Source organism: Poecilia reticulata, linkage group LG19, assembly GCF_000633615.1.
Source record: "Poecilia reticulata strain Guanapo linkage group LG19, Guppy_female_1.0+MT, whole genome shotgun sequence".
NCBI lineage: Eukaryota > Metazoa > Chordata > Actinopteri > Cyprinodontiformes > Poeciliidae > Poecilia > Poecilia reticulata.
This window is the reverse complement of record NC_024349.1, coordinates 19,418,650-19,441,234: the sequence shown is the minus strand read 5'-3', so window position 1 is coordinate 19,441,234 and position 22,585 is coordinate 19,418,650. Positions and strand designations below refer to the sequence as shown.

The 22,585-nt window shown below is 39.1% G+C and overlaps 2 long non-coding RNA genes across 3 annotated transcripts in view; both read left to right on the top strand.

Moving 5' to 3' along the window:
• The first annotated feature begins 3,998 nt into the window (after positions 1-3,998).
• Positions 3,999-22,585, top strand: part of LOC103481877 (uncharacterized) — a 114,430-nt gene continuing 95,843 nt past the window's right edge. Inside the window, exons 1-3 of the long non-coding RNA XR_536353.1 lie at positions 3,999-4,083; positions 4,349-4,407; positions 6,746-6,861. This is a non-coding gene — a long non-coding RNA (uncharacterized LOC103481877). The remainder of the gene's footprint in view (positions 4,084-4,348; positions 4,408-6,745; positions 6,862-22,585) is intronic.
• LOC103481876 (uncharacterized) lies at positions 12,443-15,509 on the top strand. 2 transcript variants are annotated; one of them, XR_536352.2, is made up of 5 exons: positions 12,443-12,826; positions 14,077-14,218; positions 14,274-14,506; positions 14,593-14,880; positions 15,258-15,509. It is a non-coding gene; the product is annotated as an uncharacterized LOC103481876 (long non-coding RNA). The 2 variants fall into 2 exon arrangements; XR_536351.2 differs by having other exon boundaries at positions 12,445-12,826; positions 14,284-14,506.

Here is a 22,585-nt window from a genome sequence, read left to right as displayed (position 1 = left end):
TAAATTTCTTTGTGTGGTACGAGTTTTTTTGTTTTGTTTGTTTGTTTGTTTTTACCAGACAAATCCCTGAGCACCAATGTTTTGTGACGTATGTCCTCCATATTTGTCCCCAATAATTTATTAAAACAAGTTTCTTGATTTCATCTCAGTTTGAAACCCAGACGTCTTGACAGCAAAACATCAAATCTTTTTTTTTTTTTTTTTTTTTTGTGAAGTTTCACTAAAAAGGCTGCTGATTAATAAACCTCTCAAGTGTAGATAAACTGGCGAAACCTGGAAATCGTCCCCCCCATGCCCACCCCTTCCTCTGACAGCTTGGAAATATTTGTCTTTGTCCTGTTTTCGCGCTCTGGACGTCTCAAATCAGAACCTGGGGTAGATTTCACTCTTTAATCTTCACATTTTCCAAATAAACGGGAGGAACTAAGAAATAAAAGCTGGGCTCTCTGCCTGACGGAGTTCTCCGGATGTGTCGGTGTTGTGCGGGTTTCCGGAATAAGCTTACATTGCAGGTGAACGCGTGTCTGTATATTTCACTGTAAATTTAACGGAAGTTCAACAATGTTAATGTGCGTTATGTGTATCCATGATATTCACTGCATTGTGTGTTTTTTTGTTTTGTTTTCTGCTGTAATCCCTCTGTGGGAATGCTTTAGTTTGGATAACTTGAAGGAAAAGCATCCAGCCATTTCGTGTCACTTTATTTTATTATTTTTATTATTTTTTTGGTGCAATAATATCTGCTGCAGCGTTTTTTCTGTTCAGCTACATTAACTCTTATTTATGTGACAAACTGTAAGAAAAAAAGTCTCCTTCACTGTAATATTCATTGTTATATCTGAATGATGAGCTTGTAAAGAATCTAAAAAAAACAAAGAAAGCACTTTATTTAACATAAGGCAACACTGGACTTGTCCAAACTGCTCTATTATTTAACTTTGTGTGTTGTCAAATAAATGCTGCGTTCATGTCGCACAGTAATAATAAGTTCACTCTCTGAACATTTTTGTTTCGTTTTACTTTCGTTATTTAAGCTTTACGTCTGTAATTCCATAGCTGCGAAACAAGATTACAGATAAAGATACAAATATCTGCTTTTTTTCCCAGTTTATTTGTATAATTATTAGTGATTTGCTCATTTTACTCTCGTCAGAGATTAACTTAAATTTGTTGAAAACTCATTTTAACGTAAATCCGTAGATTTATTTCAGATTAATAATATTAAAACAGGCAAAATTTTATATTTAAACTGAGGCAAGTGATAAATTATGCACAGAGGTTTTTTCCTCGGTTTGTAAAGTCTGACTTGTTGAAGGTTAGTTTTGAACAATCAAAATGCTCAAACTTTGGGAGACTCTTGAGTTTATCTCTGGTTTCCCACTGGACCTGAATGCAGCATTAAAGCTTTCCTGTTAGTACTGCTGTTTGAAGCTTTGGTCAGACTCTGTACCTCTGAACAGTTGTGGTTAAACACTCTGGGTTCTGTGGATGTTCTGTGAGTTTGCAAATGTTCTCTGTTCACCGTAAACCAAATCAAACACAAGCGGTAGTTTAAAGAAAAAGGCTTGTATTCCTGTTTTATCTGGTCATCTCACTCCTCTGCCTCTCATCACTGATTATAGTTCTCTTCTGTCACTGGCTGAGGCGACTTGAATGCTGCTGAAATAAAGACTTACATAAATCATAAAAGCTTGTGCATCTCATTCATCTCAATGGATAATCATGAACCAATAAAAGCAAACTGTACCACAGTCAACCACCAAGGGGGAACATAAAGTCCTCAACTCGATTATTGTATAACAGTGGTCCCCAAACTTTTTCCTGTGAGGGCCACATAACTTTTCCCTTCTCTGTTTGGGGACTGGAGTCAGTTTGTAACAGAAAAAGTGTGACGTTTGTAGGAGTGCCTAGATCAGGGGTCCCCAAACTATGGCCCGCGGGCCTTATCTGGCCCGCCTCCACATTTGGTCCGGCCCCCTGAACAATACCAGAGAACATTTAGATTTTTTTTTCATATACGGTATTTTCCGGACTATAAGCCACTACTTTTTTCCTAAGCTTTGAACCATGTGTCTTATATGTGGATTTTTCTTCAACCACTAGGGGGCTCTTTAGCAGGAAGTGAATCATTGGAAGTCAAAATTGTAAATAAAAGAAGAAAGCGCCCATTAAAACGGATTTAGGTTTTAATAGGGAATTGAAATTTCAGAATGTTGTTGATCAGTTAAATAGCTTTGAGTCTACAGCAAACTGTATAAGTATTCTGTCAAAATCAAAAGAACACTTCACATCATCGAGCCACACGATTGTGTAAAACATTAGTGAAAGGAAAGAGCTGGAAGTCTCCTTTTCCTGTTGGTGTTAAAATATTGTGTCACTTCATGCAAACTCTTGGCCCAAAAGTGATAAGTGAAAATGCTCAACCATTCCATAGTTCATTTTGCTCAGACACTGAGGAAAGTATGGGTAAAAAAATGCTGGGACAAACACACAGGAAGCTGAAAACAATTGAAACAAACAGTTGCGCAAAATAACAGATGGTAAAGTTGGCTGTCAGACATTGTGCTTCAATGTTTCCCTGTTTTTGCGCTAGCTGCAGAGAAGTAAATGCCCGCTAACCGGTTCATTGTTCCTCTCTGCTTGCGTCGGCGAAGCTTTGAAATAAACTGAATGAAGCACGAAAAACAGTGATGAACTGTTTGTATCTCTGCTGCAGAGCTGAGAAGCGGTGTTTAACTTCCAGTCAGGTTCCTCCAGAGCAGAGCAGAGTGGATGCAGGTAAAAGTGGGGAGGCTTCTCTCCTCGTTATTTTCCCACACAGTTGGATTTCTTTTTTCCACCCAGCCAGTTCCTGCCGCTGAAGATTACAACCCCAAAAAGACGAGACAGATCCTCAGGATCGCACATGCAACAGGAAGCCCTGTAGTAGCTCTTCTAAGACCAAGGTCAAAGGTCAGCACAAAAGCAAAGACGCCTTCTGATTGGCTTTTTAAAATTTTAACTCAGACGCTGCTGTCTTTAACTTTTTACGGTAGCTGGAATGATAAGGGCATATGGGTTTAAGGCAAATCGTTTTCAAAGCTTGCCCTCACTTCAAGTTTCACTTGACCCATCAATTGTAATTTTAATACAGAAGATTTCTTTTTTTTTTTGAAGATCATCTGGTTCTCTTGGTTTTGAAGCTAGAGAAAAAGAATCTACTTTAGGAGTAAGGCAAGATGGAGTCCTATGGTATTCCTTTGATGTGGTGGGAATTGAATAAAATCGAAAAACGAAACTCAGAAGTTGCATCCTTGTTCCAGATTCCAACCCTCACCAGCCGACATTACAATTATGAGAGACATACGTGTTCTTCATTGCACAGAGAACTGGGACACGACATCAATTGGCATTGCTTCCTGAACAGACTTTGAATTTACAGTGCCGTTTAAGTGAATGTGACTGGTTGGAAACTTTTGAATGGCAAAAATGGCTGGCACCTCTCTAAGTTATTTCAGCTATCACTGAAATAACTTGAAACTGACAAAAGTGAATACTGAATAAACATGTACTTAAAATGAAGCAATGAAAATTAGAAGATGCCAGAGAGGACAACATTTACATAATGAATAATTCTGCAATTCTTCCTTGAAATTGAAGGCGTGACATTAGGTGTATTTTGATTTAACTTCCAATCAGATGCAACAACAACAAAAAAAATGGAAGGAGTAACTTTAAGTTCACCTCTGAAAGGTTCACCAAAAAGAAAAAAAAAGTTTTGAGTGGCCTAGTCAAAGTACAGCCTTAAATTTTGAGCATAATGTTGTGACATGACCTTAGAAAGTAATTTTAAGACTCTTATCTCTGAGGTGATGGTGGAGTTGCATGAGAAAGTCTTCCCATCATTAAAAAAGAGCATGTGCTGCTTTTCTGATTCCATGACCTGTCTACCCTACCCAGACAAAATGTTGCGTTCAAATGCTCCCATTCCTTTCCTTGTCATGAGCTGAAAGCGAAACCGTGCGTCCAATTATCTTCATCCTCATCCTCACTATTTATGAGCGTCTGGCAGACCTGAAAGTGGATAGCTCCTCCAGCACCGTTGTAAGTAAATGGGGTTTTAATGAATACTGTTCGGTTGTTTCGGCACACTGTGAGGTCAGTACAGCTACAATATTAAACCGGTTTAATTTAATATTAGTGAGTGTTGATTAAAAATGCAGGACTGCGAGAGTCCTGAGGTTGTTTCTATGGGACAAAACAACAGAAGCATCCTAAATTCTTTATCAAAAAGTGAAAGTGGCTGCATATCTCCTCATATCTCATGTTCTGCCTTGACCTCTTCGCCTCCCTCCATTTTATCTTTAAGTTCTACCTCTGGAGGCGGGCTAATCACAGATGGACTTTTTCCGAGTCATCAACGTGAAGGTAAGTAGTGAGGTTCACTGCAGTGCTAGCTAATTCGCAAACATAAAAAGTGTGTGCGTGTTATATTAGTGGTTTCCTGCGACGGCTAAAATGTAACTGTCAATTATTTTGGCGGAAAAAAAATAAAGAACCTGAGCAAGGGGTTTACAATGAAGCGCTTTGATGCCTGAACGTGTACAGTCACTTGAAAATTAGTTCCCCGAACTTTTCCACATTTTGACATGTTGCAACCACAAATTTATTTTTCTTTCTTTGCTCGCACGTTATTTGAAAGGTCAATTCAAAGTGGGGAATAATTGTAAAATGTACGAAAAGTGATACTTGACTTTTCTAAAATGTTTTTTAGAATTCGAAAGTGTGTGGTGCTATCCAGCCCTCCTTATGCTAATAGGCCTAGCACTTTTTACCGGTAAGTMAAACTAAACTTGCGTGTACTTCAGTCTTAGTAAAAATCCATTTCTGTGAGGTTCCTTTTCTTTTTCTTTTTTTTCATACGTCAGCGAACAAAAAGTATCGCAAAGACTAAGAAACACAGCAGATAGTTCAAGGATAAATAATAATGAAAGAGTAGCAAGAATGTGAAAATCTAATTTTACTTTCTCTTCTTCGTTTAAGCGTCTCGTAACATGATCAAATACAAACTACATTGCCACCTGGTGGAGGAAATTATGATAACTGAAATAGCAAGTCAGAGTAAGGTCAAGTCCACACGGATTGCTTTTCCCTCTAACTTTAGAAGCATCTCAAAAAAAGTTTTTAGAAATAACTTCAAATAGCTGCTGACATTACTGGCAGCACGGACCGATTGTTTCCAGTTGACAAAACAAGGAGCAGCTGAATGAAGCCATTAAATGCCATTTACATGCAGCACAWATCCACTTCCTGAAACTGCAGGCTTTCATTGTTTCACTCACAGTTTGTTCTTTAAACCCAGCGTTGCTGAGCCGTGACATGTGCGAGCAGCGATGTGGAAGTTTATAGTGTTGTTGTGATCGTTGAGAGTCACAGAGGGCAATAATATCAGCGAACACATCAGCTGAAAGAGCAATACGGGAGATAAAAAGTGGCAGAAAGCAGGAGGTGGAAAGGACGCAAAACCGATTTGATGGAAAAACAAGCGGAAGTGAAAAACAAAAGTTCGTCCAAAACCGACTGAGGCGCAGACGGTTGTCAAATGAGCGTGCAGTCATCTGCTCGAGTGTTAAATATTAGGTTACTGATAAATCTTCAGCTCCGTGATGGTTAAAAATTTGAAAAATGCACAGTTTTTCCTTTCCTTGATATATACCCCAGGAAAAATATTGTTTGCAACAAGAAAATTCTAGACTTAAGGAAGGCTCTCCTCTGTGCAATATAGACAAAGTAACTACATTTGATTTCCTTTGCCTCTCTACTTTTTCGCAGCTGGTTCATTGCATTTCACATATAATAAAAACATCTTAACCTTTCAGCGTTTCCCTCTGTCAGTTCAAAAACCACCTGCTACATTACAGATAAACTTTCTTTAGTACCTTCCAAATCCCTTTTTAAACTCTTCTAATAGGGTCACAGAGAGCTGCTCAGGAAATTGAAAGCATATTGACGATTATGGTACAGAACCCATTAAATATGACCTTTTACACCTTTTCACCTCCTGTAGGCGYTAGCGGTCAATAACAGCCCGCACCACTAGAGATTAAAACTCAATTTCTGGCCTTAAGCCAGCAGCTGGAATAGCTTGGACTAACCCTGATTAAGATTCTCTAATACTTCAACATGAGAAGCAACATTATTGGTTTTTCTAATTTAATATTTTAAATGTATGATTAGTATTATATCTGTAAAATGACTATTATGGGTGTTATGGCTGTGGGAGAGAGCCTGGCAGCTTATTTAATATTTTATTTCGATTTAAATAGTGATTTAAAAATCTTTTCAATATGATAGTTTGCCTAATTCTCATAATAGTTTACRGGTTTTGCCACTTTGAGTTCACTGTCATTATTTTAGTATTTAGACTGAATTGATAGTTTATTTATTTGTATTTTTTCCTCAACTGAACTGTAGGAATGAAGTCAATGAAAAGTCCTAAAACAGAAAAAAAAATATTAACCGACAATTTGTCTTGGTAGTTTACCTGGATTTTTTTTTTTTTTTTTGCAATATTCTACACAATAAAAAAAAGCTTACTGCATTTGGCACAATATGGAATTTTAATACAAACAAGCATGCTGYTTGCAAAAGATAGATGAACCATTTTTTAAGTTGGTGGAAATTTGAAAAGGTTGAAAATTCTAGTCACATCATTTCTCATGAAGAAGTAAACTCTCCCATTTTGTTTCTTTGTGCTTGAATGCAGCACGTTGGAGCAGATGTGTCAACTTTGGAGGATTAGATCCTGTGGAGGAAACCTGACAAGCATTTTAAAGGCTGTTTAATGAAAATGGAATGAAGAACGATTGAACCCRAGTAAAGGTAAAGAACCTTATTCATGTTTGCTTCATGTTTAAATGTTGACTTTGAGACACTGCAATGAYACGCTGCTGCGTTTTGTGATTTATGATTGAGCTCATAAGTAAGTTTTAGWCTTTCCTAAAATTATCTAGGGTATATTGTCCTGAATGGTTGAACACAAAACTAAAGCTTACAAAATAAGAGCTGGATGGATGTTCTTCCTTTGTGTTTTGATGCATCAGAGGATGCTGATTGAAGTCTCCTTTGGTGAAGAAGCTTCTGTTCTTTTGTGAGCCAGTTCGCTGAAAGCAGCCAGAAACCTGCTGCGTAAGATGAGTGCTTCCTGTTTGTTGCAGATGAAGAACGGTCTTTATAATCTGCAGTTTTGCGTGCGTGCGTGCATGTGTGTGTGTGTGTGTGTGTGTGTGTGTGTGTGTGTGTTTTTCGTCCTGTTCTTGCCTCTCAACTGTTTCCACGTTGCTTTGTCATGAGTGCCTCGGTCTGAAGTGTGAAATAGCTGTGCTGTTTGTGTCCTCGGTTTGTCCTCCTCTTACGTTCGGCACTTTATTTTTTAACACTTATGTGGAAAATGGGAGGTGTGTCTGTGTGAGGCTCGCAGCTGAGACTGCATGTGTTCAGTTTATTGTAAGAGCACAGCCTGGGATTTACATTTAGATGGCTGTTGTCGCTGCTTGGTGTGACAGCGGCGGTGATGGAAAACCTGCTGAGTTGCTGTACTCCAAGGGGATCATAGTTGTTTTTTTGTTTGTTTTTTTGTTTTTGTTTTTTTTTAGGATTATGCTAAGTTTGTTGTTTTCTCCAGATGATATTAAGCTTGTTCTCAGAAAGCTGTAATGAAGAACGTCTGAACTTTTGACTTCACAGSACCTGGCTTCTAAGTATTTAAACAACTTAAGCACTATTTCTYTTGAAGTGCGAACAATTAGGCGCAAAATCGTAAACTTTCCTGGCAGATTTGGGTTTGAGATCAGGGAGATGGCAAGGAAACTTTTTTTAATCTCAAAGACTTGGCGCTCATCCTCAAAGACACATTTTCAAGAAAAACTGGAAATGGCTACTCGGCAACCACAAGATGGGTTTCATTTGTTGACTGATTATTTAGAAGGGCAGAAACGATTTTMAACATGCCTAACAAGTTTCAATCAAACGTATCGGTTAAATMAAAAAGACGCTCAAATTTAAATCTGCCAGGCGTATAAATAATTCTGCATCAACATAAACTCGTACAATTCATCACTACGTATTTATTTGGCCCACATAAACTTGAGTTTATTTAACTTTTAGAAAGTTATAACATTGGTCTGTTTTTTTGTCGAGGTTTTTTTTAAACCACATGTCACCTAAGCAACTTCACTTCCTGGTTTAACAGTTTTGTATTCACTCTGAATGGATTTGATTGGTAAAGAGACCATAATTAGTTAATGCCGTAACTATTCAAACTGGACAGTTATGAAAGAACATTTGATCTACTCGTGGTTACTGTAAGTCTGTGAACATGAGGTTCAGTGAAGAAGAAGAAGGAGGAAAAAAATGGTTCTCAAGGGGAAATTGATCAGTTTTTAATAAGATTCTGGCTCATGTGTTTGTAGAATGTTGCAGATTTTTCCGTGAAATAGATAAGAAGTGAAACATATTCAGAAACCCTCAGCAGAGCTCTCTAAACTTGTTTTATGATTAGCATTTTGTGTGTGTGTTGTCGGTCACCGCCTCAGGGAAGGTTGCCTGACTCTCGGCATAAGTAATCACATCTTTATGTACGTGTCCTCTACTGTGTTTACACATTTCTACACTGTTCATTTCAAGCGTGTGTGTGTGTGGTAATGAATTTGCAGCTTCTATGACTTATTCACATTGAACCTTCTGTCAGGCAATCTCCATTTTATTATTATTATTTTTTTTTGCTTGAATCTTTCCTTTAACAACCTCATGTGGTGAGTTGATGGAAGAAGTGTGTGAATGTGTGTTTGCGTGCGCAGCTGAAGTCAATCATGAAGGCAATCTTTGGTGCCTGTTGTCCCATCAGAGCGACTATATAAAAAGCGAGGTGGCTGTAAATCGGAATGACGGATTTAAGAGCTGCCGCTGCTGGGTTTTTTTTTTGTTTTTTTTTTTTAGTGTCACTGTCTTTGTTTTTGGGCGCTGCGCTGCAGTTCCCACACCTGGGACTCACAAACGATATTACCCTCATTATTATCTGGTTGTTTCTGATGATGTCCTCGTTGTTGCGTCCTCTTCATTTGCATCCTGCGCGCCTGCAGAACGGACGCGCTGCGGACAAGCCCAGTTTTAGTGTTTCCGTCCCTTTTTAAAAAAAAAATCATACTAGGTGAGGTTTAAGTTTCATGGACTCTTTTCACTCTCCACCAGAACCTTTTGAAGGAAATTCCAGCTCAAAAAAATGGGTAGTAAGATGTTTTATCTTTATCAAGATATGAAGTTCCTTACCCTGCTGCCAAAAATAACCCAAAACACTGTTTAAAACCAGTACAAAGTCAGCTCCAGGTGCATCGGGATTGTAACTCTGTCACTAAACTGATATTTTGAAGGATTAATCAAAGAAAAAAACTATTTTTTGAGGTCTGTCAAAGTTGCAGTAACATAGATTTGGCAGACCAAATGACAAAAAGTAAAAACAACAAAAGAAACTAATTAACAAACCACTCATGTGGTCACAATTCTCTGCACTTACTCCCTTGAGGGCCGTGTTCATGAAAATAACAAAAGTGGTTCAAAATAATGGGCTGCACAGTGGCGCAGTTGGTAGARCTGTTGCCTTGCAGCAAGAAGGTTCTGGGTTCAATTCCCGGCCCSGGTCTTTCTGCATGGAGTTTGCATGTTCTCCCTGTGCATGCGTGGGCTTTCTCCGGGTACTCCRGTTTCCTCCCACAGTCCAAAAACATGACTGTCAGGTTAATTGGCCTCTCTAAATTGTCCCTAGGTGTGAGTGTGTGTCTGCATGGTTGTTTTTCCTGTGTGTCTCTGTGTTGCCCTGTGACAGACTGGCGACCTGTCCAGGGTGAACCCCGCCTCTCACCCGGAACGTTAGCTGGAGATGGGCACCAGCAACCCTCCCGACCCCACTGAGGGACAAGGGTGAAAGAAAATGGATGGATGGATGGTTCAAAATGATGAATTGGTGTGTTGTAATTTTGTCCCGATTTTATGTAAAGTTAATGCTTAGTAATATTCCACTGCATAAAAACTTGGGAGTGCCACTGTTTCAATATCAAGTGGAGTCCAGGGTTTTTCATCTGCCCACTAACCAGTGCACTAGAATGAGGTTATGACTTGAGTTTAATACGTAGACTTGAAACATGCTTAAGAAGTGCCACAGCTGAATATACTCACTTAACAGAAAGCTTACTTTGCAATGAAAATTGTACGTTTTTTTTTTTTCATTCATTATCCTGCTTAACATAAAAATATTGAAGAATCTCAAAGGTTGAAGAGATAAAGCAATATTACCACCCAACTGAAGCCGTTTGGCAATTATATCAAACGGTTTTAATGCGCCGCAGTAATTGCGGCGCATTAAAACCGTTTGACGTTCTGAAAAAGCTTCCTATTGTGTCCGGTTGGTGGGTTTCGTTTGATCCCTGAAAACAAAGGGAACTTTAATTTAATGCAGTGGTCTCAAAATATCGCAGTTACACGCAGGTTAATTAGGTGTTTTGAATGAGATGCAGAAAGAAGAAGAAAAAAAACAACTAAACAAGTCGTAGGCGACATTTTTCAGAGTAAATCTTCACTCTGACATCTCACTCTGTTCTTGTTGTCTCCTGAGGGACTTGTGATGCTGAACGGGTGCCGAGTGAAAGTCAGAGAAGCGGAAACAAGGGACAGTTACAGAGAAATGAGCAGAATCAGAACAGGTGCAGGATCATTTTAGATTCCGCAGCTGGTTGGATGAATCCGAGGTGGTAAATAAAGACACGGCGGAGGCCGTGAAGACATAATCTGTCTTCAGCAGATGTGATTATCTTGGGTATTTACTGTCAACCTGCAGCAAAGGGAATGCACAATAATCTGTGGTCAGGGAAAATCTGAAATTGAGGTTTGATATCTGCATCGTGACTGAGGGAGACAGATGTGAGCTTTTCCATGCTGACGCTGGGACACAAATTGGCTTCAAAATGAGAACCTCAGACAAACATACCGTACAGGTGGAGGGAAGAAAAATCCCAGTGTGGGAGTGACTGCATGATGCAAAGTGTTTTAATGGGTTTTATGGAAATTGACGAGGCACACGGTGACTCAGCAAGTGACTGAACACAAACGCAGCTTTTGTTTCATTAGAAAACAATTTTAAAGGGGTAGCAGGATGTAAAATCGACTCCTCCTCTCCTTTACCACAAACATACCCAGGGTATTTTTTGATTCATTCATGTATGTTTGAGAAATCCTTGAATTTCTCGTGGCAACCATTCAGGAGAACAAAAACACCTGGCGTAACCGAGCACCGCCTTTTCCTCTGGACTGCAGTCTCCAAGCTGAGCTTCCGCATCTCTAAGTATCCTGCTAACCCCCACAGCTCCTGCAGGCTAGCAGCAGCAACAATTTGTAATAACAGACACCTGTTGAAGCTGTGGCTCTGGCCAACCAACCAAAAAACATCATTAAGAAGAAGAGCTGCGCATGAGTGAGCGTTCCAATTGGGAACACCATTTACAGATTTATTCTGATGGAGTCGGTCAGAGGTCTGCATTTGGTGTTTATATTCCAGAGTCTGCTTCGATTGCCATCTGAGGAAATGTACCACTCCCGGTCAAAAACAACCAATCAGAGCCAGAAGAGAGTTCTTAACACTTTCAGTCACCTTGTGTGCTAACTTACGGTAACAGACAATTTATTTGCCATCATCGGTGGCCATGCTAACTAGCTTGAGCATTTGTGGTAACAACCGCTGCTGTGAATCATTTGTAGCCTAGCAGAGAGCAAGGGGGAGTGTCCGAGCAGCATGTACATCGTCAGGATGATTTACAGTGCTGAGACCCTCTTCCTCACTCTGATTGGTTGTTTCTGACCACATGTTGTATTTCTCCAGATACCACTGGGAGAAGGCAGTTTTTTTTTTTCACAGATTATCTGTGTCATACCATACTGTTCAGAAATCTGAAGTCTTATTAAGAAGCAAATTTTCATTCAGTGGCAGAGGGAGGTGGACACTGAGAGGATAAGATCTTGTATTTGCCTCCCATGGGAAGAATTTGTCTTAGAAGAGGGGACAAGGCTGCACAACGACAGCAATACTTTAAACAAAGTCAATTATGACAAATGCATAAAACTAGCACAAAAGATTAAATGGAACTGTGCAAAGAAGCACAGAATCGTATCTTAATAGTAAATGTGAATCTTGTGGCAAACTGGATCTTGTTCTTATGGAGGGCAGCAAGTTTAACGGGGATAGTAGAACTCTCTTTTTAATTATGTTCAATATGAATTAAAACCTTACTTGGTTTAACATTACAATTGCAAGAAGTGTATAAAGCCCTTATGGCGTTTGTTTTTAATACAAATCTGTGATCAAGTGATGTAGTACGCCATCTCCACCAGCGAGGGGCAGTAATGCGCTAGTTGGTGCACAATCTACCGGAAATGGCAAAGGAAAAAGAAGAAAAACACCAAGAAGAAGAACTCCGAGCATCTATTGAGCTAACTACTCAGTGCAGTCCTTTTTGGATTAAAAAAATTAAAAATGAGAAGAAAATGTATTTTCGGATGCCCAGGAGACTACCCTCTTTTTAAGCTTCCCAAAGATGAGACGGTTCTTAAGCAATGGCTGGACTTCATTATTCAAAATAACACTCCGACGAAAAAAAATTGGCATATCTGTGCGAGGCACTTTACCGATGACAGCTTTCTAAACAAAAGGGAATTTGACAGTGGACTAATAACAAGATTATCACTAAAAGACGACGCAATTCCAACGCTCAGAAGTGCCCATACACCGTTGGCGTCTGCTCAAGTAAGTTGAAAAGCAACTCATTGTTTTTGTTAGCTTCATTGTTGTTTGGTTTATTTATGATATTATATTATTATTACAATGTGTGTCCTTACACCACATTTTAAGAATGCCATATTGAGACACGTTTGTGCTGTATTTTCATTTACAGAAGCTAAACATGATATAAAAAGCCAGTCAGTTAGCTAGCTGCCGAGTGACCTCCAGTAAATACTGAATTTATATAATCCCTTTGTGAGGGCTCATGTTTGGAGAATATACATGACGCTTGCTTGGCTTGCGAACTTTCAAAAGTCTCAGCCTTCTTCGTCAAGCTTCGTTCGTCTGTTGTCACATACTTCCTGGTTCTTGCACAGACGTCACACAGCTAACCAATCAAGAGCAAGGCTGAATGAATTTAGAGTAAGTGTGCACCGATTGCAGTTTTCTGGCCAATTCTGATTTTGGTCAATTTTTTTTTTTAATTGTCTGAAATGTCACTAAATATAGCAAGAAAGTTGCTGAGTTGGTAACAGTGAGGTGACTATTGTTAACTGCAAATGTCCAGATGTGACCTGGTGGGCCGGTCTGTCAGTCAAACCTCTCCCACTGGAGAGCAGAAGAGGACAGTGGTTGACTTTTAGACCTTTACTGGGGCAAATAGGATCACATTCACATGTTTGATCCCAGATCTTCCAGAAGTAAAGAAATCAGCTGCAAGTCGGTGCACTCCTAATTTAGAGAAAATGAAATTAAACAGGCAGATTAAACAAATAAGAACCCTGACTTTAAAAGTTTGAATTTAGTCGATTAAATGTTTGTAAACATTAAAGGCGAAAAAGTAAATCAGCAATTATTTATCGGCATATCTTTCAACCTCTTAACGAAATGTACAGAAATACAAGAATTAAATATTGATCCTTAAACTACTGATAATAGTATCCCGGTAATTTGCTATTGCCACTGTTAACGGAGATTTTATAATGTAGAATATTAATGAAGTCATTGGATGCTACAGTGTGAAATATGTTTACCGGGAATGACCAAGCATTTTTCCTTGTATCTTTTTTCCATTTTCTAATATGTTTTTTGCAAAACATGGAAGATGTCCACGATAAGTGAACTTGTAACATTGGACTCAAATGCTAGTAACATCCAACCTGTATATTTTATGAAGTAATAATAATATCTATTAAAGTCAAACTGATCATTCTTGATGTTTTGACTTCATTCTACCCACATTTTACTATTTGTTTTGGCATTTTAATTCCAAGGGACTACTTCAGATTAAACAAACTCGTCCGCCTGGTGCCACAAATTCGGCATTGGAACATACTGAATGTTTCCTTAGCACAAGATCGGTGTCTACGCAGTTGTCAGCTGGAACGTTGAGGTTACAACACTACCGGAGTAAAGGTAAATATGGTGTTTACTTCTAAGTTATTGTATGTGTCACACATTTCAATTGTAGTTCTGCACAGGTGTACAAGCTACTGTTCACACTGCGAGCAGAGGCACAGATGCCGAGCAGTCTTTACCGCACTTCCTGTCAACACCTGTGAAATCTGCACTTGGCTCACAATCGAAACGACCTCGCATGGAAGTTGGGAAGGAAGAGGATGATGACTTCAGGATCTCCAGTCCTGCATCTCAGGATTCAAACTATTACCCAGGAGATACAGTCACAAACTTCTCTGACCTGATGTAAGATTATTTTCCTTTTTTTTTTTTTTTTTTTCTATTTAATGCAATATAATGCATTTAACATGATTCTGTTTTTCTTTGAACAGTGACATGGAGTCTCCTTCTGAGTTAGAAGAAGATGCAGAATACATTGTATCTGAAAGCGCTCTCAGGGAGATTTTTGAGAACTGCCCCGTCTGCGAGAGACACTGCATAGTACATCTGCGCAGATGTGGAACAGTTGTTGCTTTCAAGCAGGACTGTCCGCATTGTTTTTTCACTCGGAAATGGCAGAGCCAGCCAACGTTGGAGGAAATTACCACAGAGTAATTTGGAGTTCTCAACGGCAGTGTATTTCAACGGGGCGAGGAGGATCATAAACACCATTTGAAAGGGTAGGTTTCATTATTACAGCATAACAGGGTTTCCTTCAGTTTATTGTAAGCCTGGCGGGCCACCAGGCTATCTATAGTTTATTTATTTAATTTGTTTTTAAATGTTTAAAAAAAAAAGTTTTAAGTCTTTTTACTTGATGTTCAGGTATTAGTCTTCCAATCTTCCAGTAAAACATAATTATCAAGAGATATTTTAAAATTTCCTGTCAACTTTAAACATTTTTTAACTCAAAAACACGGCGGGCCGCTTGATGAATGACTGCTTGAGCATCACAACCACCAGGCTTTGCAAGTTTTCTGGGGGAAACCTTGCACGAGTATCTAAATTATATGCTAAACATCATTTCTGACATATTTTTCAATTATGTTTTTTGTAGATGAGCTTTACGGTGCACCGGTGCGATACGCTTAGGAGGCAGAGGATGATGGGACGCCGAGATCTAATCCAGCTTTGCTTGGGAACCAACATGGCTTCCGCAAGAACAACAACCCAAAATCTATCTCCAAGGAATTGCCAGCACCAACTCGCAAAACTAAGATATGCCAGAAATCTGAAACGTCTGTAATTATAAGAAATTGTAAATATTATAACTATTAAGGATTGTAATAAATGTTTGTACATTTTGAAAGTTTTTTTCCTATTTTCTGAAAACATACTCTAAAACTTCTCCAGAGAAGTTCATTACCACTCTATATTGTTGATATTTTTTAGCAAGTTTACTTGAAATCCAGGAAGGTATCTGATGCAATTTAGTTCTGCAGGCAGCTGATAAATCCTCCACACCTTACAGGAAAAATAATGTCAGTTTTTGTTTTTCCTGGAAAACCCCCAAAACAAAACCTTGGCATTTTTTGCCAGGAAGTGGTTAGACGTCCTACTCATTCTGTCTAACCAAATAGGATTATACATTTGACAGAAAATACTAGTTTAACTTGCCTCAAATACAGTTCTAGATAATTAATGACATACACATTTCTAAATAAATATGCTGACTAAAACTATTGTTTTAGTCAATTTTGAATGCTTTGAAATGTTCCTATTGGAGAAGAAGGGACACAGCTTTGGGATCTCCTTGCAGCAACCATGATAGAAAGTAGTTTTGCAAATAGAAACGCATTTATCTTTGTATTATTAATTTGACGAATTCAGAGATTTTAGTTCTGACAGGAAGAGAGTAAAATATGTAGGGTTTGCAAACGTTAGTTTGTGAATGAAAACATTCGCATATGTAATTAACCATATCTTCAAATTCACAATTTCCTGAAAAAGCATGGTAGTCGTCAACGTCTGTGAATTTAGCAAAAATATGGTTATGTAAAATATTAAAGTGTGCTTCTTTGACTTTGTTAGAGAGAATATTTGTGAGGAGAGTTTGTAAATGGCACGTAGCATTGTTGTGCTGAAGTGGGATTGTTGGAAATGTAGGAGGCTCTCAAAGAGGCAGGAACCCAATTTCAAGGTTTTAGATACAGCCAATGCACCAAGTCAAATTTGTTTTTCATATGGACAGCATTGTCATCACTGAAGTTGACGTAGTTACTTGACTTTGGTATAGAACCGCCTGGGAAATGCACAATGCTGCCCCTATAAATGTTCTTGTCTTCCTTCCAGCCTTGTTTTCCCATCTTCCCAATGCCTTCCACTTCAAAACGATCACTCGTCTTGTTGTTTCCCGACCTCGGTGAGATCCAGTCTGAGCATTGCACATTCAAAACCTTTGATCACCTTCATCTTAGCTTGAAGCTGGTTGTTTTTGATCATGCAGCCGCAGAGCTCCTCCAACAAAGCCCCCTCTCTAATCACTGTAAATACTTATCCAATGAAACACTGTAGCTGAAGCATCTTCAAGGCCCGCGCTCTTGTTTGGATCATTGGCGTGGATTACGGCTCGCTGAGAGACGCTTGCATCAGATCCTCGCTGTTTGGGGGAAAAAAAAAAGTGAACAAAGCCAACACTGCTAAGCCTTCTTTAAACCTACAGCGCTTAGCGGGTCTGAGATTTCATTTCAGGGAAGAAACGCACATATAAATGTGTCTGCATGTGCTTCACAGCTGGGACGTCTTTTCAGCGGGAGACTCCAGATGCACGTCTTATTAATAAGGATGAACCTCCTATGAAATTCCCCCTCGATAACAAGAAGGAAGAAAATCTAGTTCACACACTTTAAAGTCTACAGTCTCAACCTTGGTCTGAGGACTTTCTAGCCTGATTGTACAACTTGAAAAGAAAGCAAAAGTGTGTTACTATTTGCTTGGCGTTCATTTAGGTCAACAGTACTGTTTAATAAGGGTTAGGGCTAGTGGATGTTGTAACTATAGCTGGAACACCAGAGTCACCACTTAATATTGCTATAGATATGTATTAGTGAGAGGTATGAGAAGCATTTCTTTCAAAAATTAACACTTTCAGTGTGGATTCTTTGTAGAAAAAGTTGATGGTCAGATGAGAAAGACTGAACCGTTGGTTCACAGTGAGGAATGTTTGGATTAGTGAAGTTGAGGTTTGCGAACCGTTGAAGCTGCCAAACATGAAAACGATTATGCTAATACTTTTAGCCAAGCTAGACAGTTTATTTTCATACATGTCACACACCCTGTTACAGGTGTCCAGCCCACATGGGCTTACAAGACACAATAAAAACAGCCGGTCAGACATGAATATTCTTCTAAACATAAAGTGTCCTCTTTGAGGTACCAGGCTTTCAAATTAAACTGCTAACTGGAACACAAAATACTTACAATGTCGCATTTTATCCTCATCAGTTAAATAAAAGAAATCCAGATAAACATCAAGTATTTTAGTAAATAAATAATTTCTCAAACTCGAGTACAAAGGACAGTAAAACAAAAAGTGCACTTCAACTCTCAATTTCCCTGAAGTCACAAAAAGAACATTTTCTGTCGTCCTCTGGGACTGAACGAGTTAAAGGGCAGTAAATTGAATACATTAATTGACTAAACTTCAATTCAACAGCTGCTACATGGTTGAAACTCAGACTCAACTGCAGGACTGTGACACCCAAACTGGTTTGGAGAATAGATGAAGAAGGTTGACATGCAGAATGTCTTTTCCAGAAACTAGACTGGAATTAAACCAGTTTAAATGAACTTTACCAATTCTGTCAAGACGACTGGTCAAAGTCTTAGCCAGAACGATGCCAGGAAAACATATGGTGTAACTCACGATGCACCTTGCTCAGGGATTTACAGAATATATATATATATATATATATATATATATATATGTGTGTGTGTGTGTGTCGTATAGTAATTCACAAGGATGATGGAAACTTCCAGATTGACACGTTTGTCCACCGATGTTTATCGGTTATTAATGCCAGTAAAAGAAGCATTTCAACGACCTTTGACAGTCTCTAGACCTGAAGCCAATTGAAAATCCTGACCTCTGTAATTGTAAACAAAGGCTTCTGTGTCAAATTAAGTTCTACACTTTACCTGATATACTTGTTTCATGGAACAAAATTCAAATTATTATTTAAAAATCATACAGTGTGAAGTTTCTGGATTTTTAAAGATATTTCACAGTTGTGGTGAAACTAAAAATTACAGATGTCTCCATTTCTTTTTAATTGGAAAAACGTTAAAAAAAAAGAAAAGAAAATGATGGTATATGAAATACTTATTTTCCCCACTGTAAGTAACTTCTAAACCTGCTTGGTTTTGAGAAAATGGTCACCAGTTCATATTTCTTGTGTGCTATGATAACTCACAGAGCCCAACTGGTGTCGCTTTGCATTTGTGGAAATGTCAGGCTTGTGCCAGTTGGTGTTTGCTGCAGCTGAGTATTCCAGTGAGCGGAGCCAGCGTTAAGGATTATACGTTTCCATCACTTTCATATTGTTCTGTGCAGCTTCAGAGGCTGAGCATGGCCTCTAGAGGTTCCCTCGCCATTAGCATATAGAATTCTGATTTTCTCTCTCCGTGATGCAGCCATAAACATTGCATTACGATACACAGTTTGATGTTTCCATCCTAAATTCAGGAGAAAAAAAAACAAAACACAGGTGATGGAACAATCTGTATGCTAGCTGAATCAGAACAGCAAGAGGCGAGGGAGGGGGGGGAAATAAGTGGGGAAAACACGTCTCACTATGCCATGGATGTTTCTTTTTAGTTCTCGTGGGAGCAGTGCGTTTCTGCAGGGCAGACGAGCTCCTCGTCTTAACAAGGAGATTGTGTGTGTTAGAAGTCAGCCTTCGTTTTCTGCTGGGTCTCAGAGATACGGGAGACTGCAGAACAGCTGAGAAGAGCTGCTAACCATGAAACCATGGCAACATCAAAACCTCAAACATGCTGCGGCAAAAAAAAAAAGAAATTCCAAAAGCGAAACAGCACTCGCAGGCTCCCGGTGTTTTCATGTAATGTACAAATGATGCTGTTGTTTTCTGTCTGTGAAAGCTGTTTACTCAGCTGCGTCTTTCTGTAGGTTTGCATTTTTCATGCAGTGAGACGTTTGTGTTGTACCAGACTGTATTTCTGGAGATAAAGAGGAAAAAAATACTGTGTTTTTGGAAACTAATCCTGCTTTAATGTGCCAAGAGCCGACAGAATATCACTTTACCACCCGGAGAAGGATGCTCAGTTTTTTTTTTATTGACACCCAGATAAAGCAAAGATGAGACGCATAAACACATCTTAAGTTACCTGCAGTGACTTTTTATTTTTGTTTACATCTTTTTTTTTTTGTTTTAACTTGACAGGGTTCAGACTACATAACAATATAGGAAGGGCAGAGCCCCTTAGTAACAGATGTATGTACAGATCTATTCAACTGGAACCTATAAGTGAGAATTGAAGATGTTTAAAATAAAGATTATAAAGTTAGTAGTAAAATAAGATTTGTTTGCAGAAGGCAGTGAAAACATGACCCACTAAAGGACCTGTTGAAAGTAGGTATAATCTGGACTTTGACTGTGCGAGGAAACGTCCTCAAAGGCATTTTGTTCTCATTACACGCAGAGGCGTATTACCGGGGCTACCCTCTTTCCCAGCTAATGGTGGGTCCTCTTTGTAATGGTCTGGTTTGTCCGTTTAATTGGTCACCGACTCACCACATTTATTGTATCCAAGGGTCTGATTACACTCTGCAGGGCAACCAAAACATTAACACCAAGGTTTATGCCTCTAACAGTGACGTCGATAGGGGTAAACCTTCACAATAAAAGCTTTCTCCAGGTATAAAGCGCTCTGAACTTTAAATTGAATAAAGCTAATTAACAGCGAGCGAGGGAATTTCAAGTAATGGCATAAAGGTAGGCGAATTTCTGAACCATTCAAAATCTTAATTCAGACGATTCAGATGATTTACTTTTAATCTTGCTCCCTGCTTGTTAGGAAACTATGAAAGCAAACTTGACACAAATTTCATGAGGCTAGACCAAACTATGATCACAATCTGTTTAAAAACACATTCCCTCTGTCAGTCTGGTTATCATAAATATGTTGTGCTTTTCAAACACATTGAGGCCGTTGTAATGGAAATCATGCTGAGCACAGTTCGTTCTGGGCACCTCAGTCAATAATATTGAACATTTGCTTTAAACTGAGGTTTTTAAAACCGAGAACTTCACCAGTGTCTAGTTGTGAGCTGATRTTTGCTGTGTTGTGCAAACATCTGTTTTTACGTAGTCCCCTCACGTAAATGAGAAAATACACGCTGCCTCCAAGCTGAATTTCAGCTCTGGAGCTTGGTTTGGAGAGGCTGTTTATTCCATCGCAGAACAGACGAAAGTGGAACCATAAGTAAAAAAAACTAAAAAAAAAAACCTAACATTTAATTTCTTATCTATCAGAACTACAGTATTTGATGACAATATTAAAAATAAAAATCAGTCAACAAAAGTTAAACAAGTAGCTTATAAAAATCAAAAACAAACATTAGAGAACAAAGAACAATATCCGCATTTATACAGACCTATGATATTGTGAAGGAAAATTAATGTATATTTTTAGATTGTTTTCAGCACCAATGTGCTTCATGGGATTTAAGAAAAAACACATTCTGACCATTTGCAGAGTCGGCCTTGAATAGACCAACCATTGATGAAACCTGATGGCCAACCTGGCCACCTCCCATAACTTCTGTAATTCTGGTCATAAAATAACCATCAAAGGTGAAATATTTGTATTAAATGTGCATGCCAGCCTGGTTCTGAAGCAGAAATATGATGTGAAGCCTCACATTGCAAAGCTTCCCATCTGTATCGCTTAAAGAGAACCTTCTCTGCAAGCGTACAAGCTGCAAAGTGAAGAAGCACTTCCAAAATCAGGTAGCGTTCTTAAACCATTTTATATTGTCTGACAAAATACTGAATCATCACTGCAGCTTTTCAAGGAGGGCGGGGGACAAAAAAATGTGTTTAGACTTCATTTTCCTCATTTCCACCTCCACTCTGATATCAGCAGTCATGGGATTCCGCAAGTGTTCCAACGCAGCCGCCATTTGTGAGAATCAGAGTATCTATGGGCTTTCATTGTATTTTATGCAGTCGTGGTGATTGCACAGATACCCGAGTGTGCACGGGTCACAGCCGAGGAATAAAAGACGAGACTCCGAATGTGGGGAAGAATCGATCTTACTCTTCAGGAAGCCCTCTGGGAGGACAAAAGGAGCCACTTACGGAGCGGATGCATGAATAATGTGCAGATGATGTTAAAGCAGGACGCCTGGTTCCTGACGCAGCTGACCTCTCTCAAAATCCTCACGTCTGCACAATACATAAACAATGCGCCGCAGAGGGCTTCCATTTCTCATTGACTCGGCTTGTCTCCGGTTTGTTAAAGGCGGTGAAACCTGCCCTGACCCAGGAGACGACTCCTTAAAGATGCCATCTAATCTCATGTTGTATATCGTGGAACAAGTGCTCCAGAAGGCACCCGGCTGCGTTATTTGCCACTGCAGACGCAGACGCTGTTGCAAGGCGAGCCAGGATGGAAAGAGAATGAGAAAAATAAAAGCCACGGGAACCGGGATTGGGAAATCATTTCATGTTTGACTTTGTTTGAGGAGAAGACGGGCAAATAAGGTCTTCCGACGTTCCAAAACCCTTCTTATTCATTAAACCCGTGGCTGACTTGACAGTCGCAGTTAAATTCTTGTTTGGTTAGGATCAAACGTCATGACAGGATTTTCTTGTGGTGTCGAATGTTCCCTGGTAACAGAAGTATCAAATATTAATTTAATCCGCAGATTTGTTGTAGCAGACTGATCCCGTCACTCAGCTGGGCGCCTGTCTTAGTATTTAGTGTTTGTACTAAGATCTGAAGTATTTCTATATGCAGATTTCAGAGGTTAGAGCTGCGTAATATTTGAGTAGTTGAATATAATTCGATATTCTTTGGCATGTCACGCTGGCATATATCCGTTCTAGCTTGGGTACACCATTCAAATGAAAAAAAAAAAATGTAGTGTGCTGGTTAAACAACTGGGTCTAATAAAACCTTTTTTTTTTTTTTTTTGCAACAACACAATTTCTCAGGAAGACTTCTTGTGAGTGGTGTTACCACTGCAAGTAATGAGCAACCTGTTGCTGCTTCCTGTTGCTGCTTGTAAAATGTTGCTTTCCAAAATAAATGACCCCTTCAGTAAAAGGTGCCCTGTTACAGAAATATGGGCAGCCTGGTTTGCTGAAGAGTGAAACTTTTAAATGTGAAAAATACAGTGACTGGCTGTACTGATGTTGC